The sequence below is a fragment of the Lissotriton helveticus genome, chromosome 3_1 (genome assembly GCF_964261635.1).
Source record: "Lissotriton helveticus chromosome 3_1, aLisHel1.1, whole genome shotgun sequence".
In the NCBI taxonomy this organism is placed as follows: domain Eukaryota; kingdom Metazoa; phylum Chordata; class Amphibia; order Caudata; family Salamandridae; genus Lissotriton; species Lissotriton helveticus.
The window spans coordinates 378,358,738-378,365,153 of NC_136061.1; positions in this window are offsets into that span (position 1 = coordinate 378,358,738).

The window sequence follows — 6,416 nt, forward strand, 5'->3', positions numbered from 1 at the left end:
CAATGGGGTGGCACGGTAGGCATAACTTGCCCGCGCTGTAACTCAAATGAGGCAGATGTCGTTCACATCTTTGCAGGATGCCCACAACTATACTCCCTCATTACAGCAATTAAGGTATTTATGGGCGACTCGCTGGGGGTTAGGGTAGAATTGACACCGGAATTAATAATCTTGGGGGTGACAGGAGGTGGCGAGGGGCTCCCCACAGAGTTCTTGTTTATGGCCATGGCAGTATATAGGATCTGCATTGCAAGGACCTGGTTAGACAGTGCTCCCCCAGCATTTCAATCCTGGATTGCTAGGTTGCTCGCTACATATAATTTAGAGAAAGCAATATATGACAGGAAGGGTCGCAGAGCCAAAGCACTGGGGGAAAAAATCTGGAGTCCCATAGAACAATGGAAGAGAGTGAGGTATATGAATACAGGGTCAGGCTATACGAATAGAAATAACCAGGACCCTGTACATGTACCCCTTGATGTACCGTAAAATAACAGCCTACAAGATGTTGGAGGGGATGTAGGATATAGATGGGGGAACTGAAATTTAACATGTTAGGCATGCAATGTCGTTTTGAATAACGGATGCTGTCTTATGTTTCTCCTACTCTATGTTCTACGTCTCCAGTGTCTCTATGGTTCTTTTTCTTTTTTGGAATTATTATTTGTATTAATGAATATTTATGTGCTAAAAGATTGGTACATTATATGTAGAATACCGAAATATGTTCTATCTGAGTGTGCTGTAACACCGGTTTGGAATCTTTGTACCAAAAAATCTTTTAAAATAAAATGTAAAAAAAAAAGTGTCAAAATTCGAACGCGAGAGGGGAATGAAACATGAGCTCCATCTAATTATTGATATAGTTGAGAGAAAGCACATTCAGTGACAAAAGCTTCTGTGTTATATTGGTAACGTTAAAGCCAACAGGAATGTAACTCTCTTCCCACCAAGTAAGTCTAGAGACCCTCTCTAATGCACTCGAATTCAAAACCAAAAATATCTTTACCTGGCTTTAATAGTTAAGCGCTGCGGCTACTGAAGATAGAAAAAACGAGAAAAGAGAAAAAACGAATTGTAATCAGTATGCACTATTTAAAAATTCAAAATATTACTGTCTCGTTTATCTACCACTAGAAAATTTCGTGTCAAGCTTGTATAAGAACTTACCAAGAAAAGGCATGGTGGCCGAGAGCAAAGCAAGACGACAGTGTTTGTAGCGATTAAACCGAACACTGAACACAAAACCATTTTATACATTTTACCTGTAGGTTAATTAGGTTCACCTGTCTTGCTGTTAAATAATAAAAACAGAAAACATCCACGGCAAGTGAGCTTCTAACACATTTTGGCGGCCATTTTCAAAAGGTCCAAACTAAGTCGACCAATTTTGATCTAGTTTTTACCGTTTGAAAATGGCTGCCATAATGAGAAATACTCTATTCAGAAATGGCGGCCAAATTTGACTTCTCCTCCAGGTCATCCAGATCCTCCGGGTCTACTGGGCTGACTCCTCCAGTTTGTGTGGCTGCCTTACTGTTTGCTGCAAGCTTTTCTTTTATCCGGCGCATACAGTCATGTCACCTTTTTTTGCAATCATTGACGGTCCTCTTGGACTGGCCTACGCTGTTGATCTTTTGGACAATTCGCTGCCATATTGCCTCTTTTTTAGCAAGAGGCAGCTTGGAACTGACACACAGCTGGTGCTGGTAGTTGGTGACCTCCGTCACCAGTATTTCATTTTCCTCGCGACTGAAATTGGACTTCCGTTTTCTTTTTTCCCCAGGCTCTGCCTGTGCATCAGGGCTTCTGCTACCGGTGTTTGACTGAGGGTCCTGGCTACTGAGGTTACATTCCTGGTCCATTGTTAGGGCCTCTGAGGTCTTTTTGGGGATTTGCATTTCCCAGGTGCCTTTTGTCGCTTCCCACAGTGTACGGTGTCGCAAGGTTGTCGGAATGGCATTGCGTGTCGCAAATCGGCCTTATGTGACTTTTTCTGCAGTTGTGCCAGGCTGACCTACGTCAGTTTTTCTGATGCAGGTTACCACGTTGAGCCACGGTCCGTCACCTTGATGATTTGGCGCATCCATGTTGACTTGCATTCTCGCTGCGGCGACTCAAGATTTCTGACTCATCGCTGCAATGCATCAATTTATGTAAATCTGCCCTACAATTGTAGAAAATATCAAGAGGCTTACTAACAAGCCTTGTGCGCCACTTTTGCATAATTTTTAACATGGGAAAAGTGATGTACTGGTTGCGCAAGGGGCTTGTAAATAAGCCCCTAACAGTGCATGGTAAAACACTATTTTATGCAGGTTGGGGTTTTTAGTTGTAACGTCATAACGTACCAATTAACACTCAGAAGAGTGGTTAAGTCACACTCATATCTTAGGTAGTCCCCATTAATAATCATCAAAATACAATGTGAATACTTATTGAGTTCTTAAAGCTGATCAAACACTAACGTTTCTACCATTATTTTTAACATAAGTGAGTGTTAGACCTGGCATCATTGGCGTGAGTCTCCCTTCCATTTTGACGGATTGCCTCCTCTGTTTTGATATGTTTTTGCTGGTTATATGCTTTGGGCACTGTGCCACTGCTATTCAGTGCCACAGTGCAAGTGCTCCCTATGTTAAATTGATGTACTAATTGGTGATTCCATGATTGGGTTATTTGATTTACCTGTCAGCCCCTAGTATAGTGCACCATGTATGCCCAGGGCTTGTAAATCAAATGCTGCTAGTGGGCTTGCAGCACTGGTTGTGCCACCCACAGTAGCAGCTTGTAAAGTGTGTCTCAGGCCTGCCATTGCAAGGCCTGTGTGCAGTCTAGTACTGCCATGTTGACTTGGCAAGTGCACCCACTTACCAGTTTCTAAACCTTCCCTTTGCTTCATATTAGACACCCCTATGGTAGGCCCAAGGGCAGGGTGCATTGTAAGTATAAGGTAGGACATGCTCTGATATGTGTAGCATGTCCTAATAGTGAATTACAGCCATTTTCGTTTTTCACTATTGTAAGGCTAACTGTTCCCCATAGGCTAGAACGGGCAGTTAGATTATTACACTCTTATAATCCTAACTGACTCAGGGAACATGGTAGAAATTCAACCTATTAGCCTGAACTCAGAATGATAAAATACATCTTTTAGTAAAGTTGGTTTTACTATACTGTGTTTGAAAATACCACTTTTTAGAAAGTAGGTATTTTCTTGCCTAACTGTCCAGGCCTGCCTCTGCTAGGTTGTGTATCCCATGTCTGGGTGTGTGAGTGACAGGGCTGGGGGATTCCAGGAGACAGGCTGGGGCAGCCCAGTGGTGAATAGAGAGATCTGCATCTAGATGGGAGGGAGGAGTTGCACCTGGGACCTGAATAGGGCTGGGCCTTCCCTCTACAATGCTGCCCCACCTCCTGTGGCTTGTCTGATGTCTCTGCCCTGCACTATGAAAGGAAAGAAGGAATCTTGTCAACAAAGTGCTCCAGAGCTGTGCCTTCCCTCACCTGTGCTGGCTCCACCTCCTGTGGGGCATCTGATGTCTCTGCCCTGCACTGTGAAAGGAAGGAAGGAGTCATGTAAACAAAGTGCTCAGGAACTGGTTTGGACTAGGCAGAGGCCTCTCTGCCTTTAAAGAACAAAGGATTTTGGGGTATAAATATTGGGACCCAGTCCCAAGAACTTTAGATCACCTCTGGAACAAGAAACCTTTTGCCAAGGAGAAGAACCAAGGAAGCTGCAGGAGTTTTACTGCCCCTCTGCCAGTGTGCTGTTTGCTGGGTTGGCCTGCAGTGTTTGCTTCATTGCCAAGGAAAGGAGAAGGAACTTTTTAAGGACTTTCATCATCTACAGAATATTCTCCAAGGGCTTGAACTGTGTGTGCCTCCTGTTGAAGTCTCAGGGACAAAAGACTTAATCTCCAGCTCCCCTCTGAATTTCCTTGCTGGGAATTCTAAACTCCAGACATTTGCGTGTCGCTGGGAGCTGGAAGTGCGACGCATTGAGAAGAAGCGTGTCGCCGCCTCAGCTAAAATCGTCGCACCGCAGAAGAAGCGTGACGCCGCCGCATCTCCCAGAAAGAGTGTGTTCATGAAAGCTGTCTGCTGTCGCATCACCGGAGAAGCGTGACGCCATCGAGAGAGTTGCCATCGCATCACCGGAGAAACGTGTTGCATGGCCTGTCGCGGCTCCAAAGTACAGAGTCGTTGCAAGGCTGCCAGGGCGTCTATGCATCGTCATCGCATCACCGTGTCAAGGGTGCCATCTTCTCATATCGCAACCGGATCATCGCATTGCATCAAGGTGCCATCTTGCCCACCGCAACCGGCCCACAGGCCGAAAATCTACGCATCAACCCCGCACCGGTAAGGATCACGACGCATCCCCTACTCTGCACATGCATTAAGGCATGACACATCATCTCCCCCGGATCATGGAACCGACGCATCTCCCCTTCTGCGAGCCTTTTGTTTACTTTGCGTTACACATCCAGGTACTTTGTTGAGAACTGTGTCGCATTGATCATCAACTTGAACTAAGCAACGTTTTATCATTTTTAAGCAGTTTTAAGTGTAGTAGTGTGGATTTTTGTCATTTGTGGTCTTGTGTTAAGTCTATATAAAGAATACTTATTTTTGATAAAACCTGTCTTGTGTCCATCTGTAGTGTTTTCACTGTATTACTGTGTATATTCACAAATGCTTAACACACTGCCTCTGAGATAAGCCTGTCTGCTCGTGTCAAGCTACCCAGAGGGTGAGCAGGGGTTATTAAGGAGTGTAATCCCCTTATCCTGACTTAGAAGTAAGGGTCCCTATTTGGACTAAGGTGAATACCATTGCCAACTAGAGACCCCCAGATCTAACAGTGAGAAACTGCTATCCCCACGTTCATTTGGGTGAGTCACTCAGGTGTTTGGGAATTTTAACAGATAGAGAATGACTGTGAATTAAAAAAGGAACAAGCTGTGAATTCATCTAAGACCCTTCTGAGAATTGAGATTCTCCTATTACCATGACTAGAGAATCTGGATTTCATTAAAGACATGGAGGCTGACATTGTGCAAAGACTTTTAATTATCAGGCCAGGAGTTGAAAAGATCCAAAATTAAGTTAACATCCCAGAGGCTATCGTATATGGGCCTTGGAGGTCTCTTTAGCCGAATGCTCTTCATTACTCTGTAAACAATGACATTTTTACCTACCGTTTTCCCATTGACGAGTATATGACCAGCAGAGATGGCAGATCTATAACAGTTGATAGATATATAGCTTAAACCTTTATCAAATAGTTCTACCAGAAAGTTCACTCCATCAACAATAGGTGCCTGTAGGGAATCCAAGTTCCTTTCCAGGCACCAACGAACCCTGAATTTCCAAATGTTATTGTATCTGTAGTGAGTGCCTGGTGCCCTCTCTGAGGAGAGTCGCAGCTGATGACAAAAGTACTGAGAATTCGTTGGATCTCCTGACACTCTCCAAGCAAGAAGATTCAAACTCCCAGTTTGGGTCAGAGGATGGAAATCTCCAGTTACGTCTGTAAAGAGATTTTCTAGAGAAGGGATTAGGAAGGGAGGATTGTATGAATGGTCCAGAGTGGTGGGGAACCATGCCTGAGATGGCCAGAATGGAGTTATCAGGACAAGGGAGCACTGGTCTTGTCTCACTTTCTGTAAGACTCTTTGGATCATGGCAAAGTGAGGAAAGGCATAGGCGTTGATTCCTGACCAAGGTTGTAGAAAGGCATTCATTGCTAGAGCACCGGGTCGGGCATCCAGCTGAAGTAATTCTCTAGTTGTGACAAAGGTCTATCTGGAAAGGGCCCCAGATCTTGTTCAGGGTTCTGAAAACAGGGACGTTGAGCTTCCAGTCACTGTGATCTAACAGGAATCTGGAATTCCAATCCGACTTTCCGGGAAGGTATTCCGCTTTGAGAGCAATCTTGTGCTCTAGACAGAACATCCAGAGTCTCCTGGCTAGATTGGAGAGATCAGCAGATTTGGTACCTCCCAAACGATTGATGTAGGCAACTGCGGACATATTGTCCATCTTTAAAATGACCGACCTCCCCTGGAAGGAATGTTTGAAGCTCATAAGAGCATAAAGGCCAGCTGTAAGTTCCAGAAAATGTATGTGGTGAGACGATTCTTCTTGAGACCAGATCCCTCCTGCGCTCTGATTCAAAAGGCATGCACCCTAACCATGGAGGGAAGATTCCAAAACAAAATCTGGTTCTGAACCAAAGATTGCTTTGCCATTCGAAGCTTCTAAGTTGTCTGGCCACCAGATTAGTTCTGATTTGACGGTGAATTAAAAAAGGAACAAGCTGTGAATCCCCTCCTGAGAATCACTGTTAAAATATACAGTCTTTAATGCCCCCCAAATACAGTACAAGCGGACTGTGGAATATTCCTAAT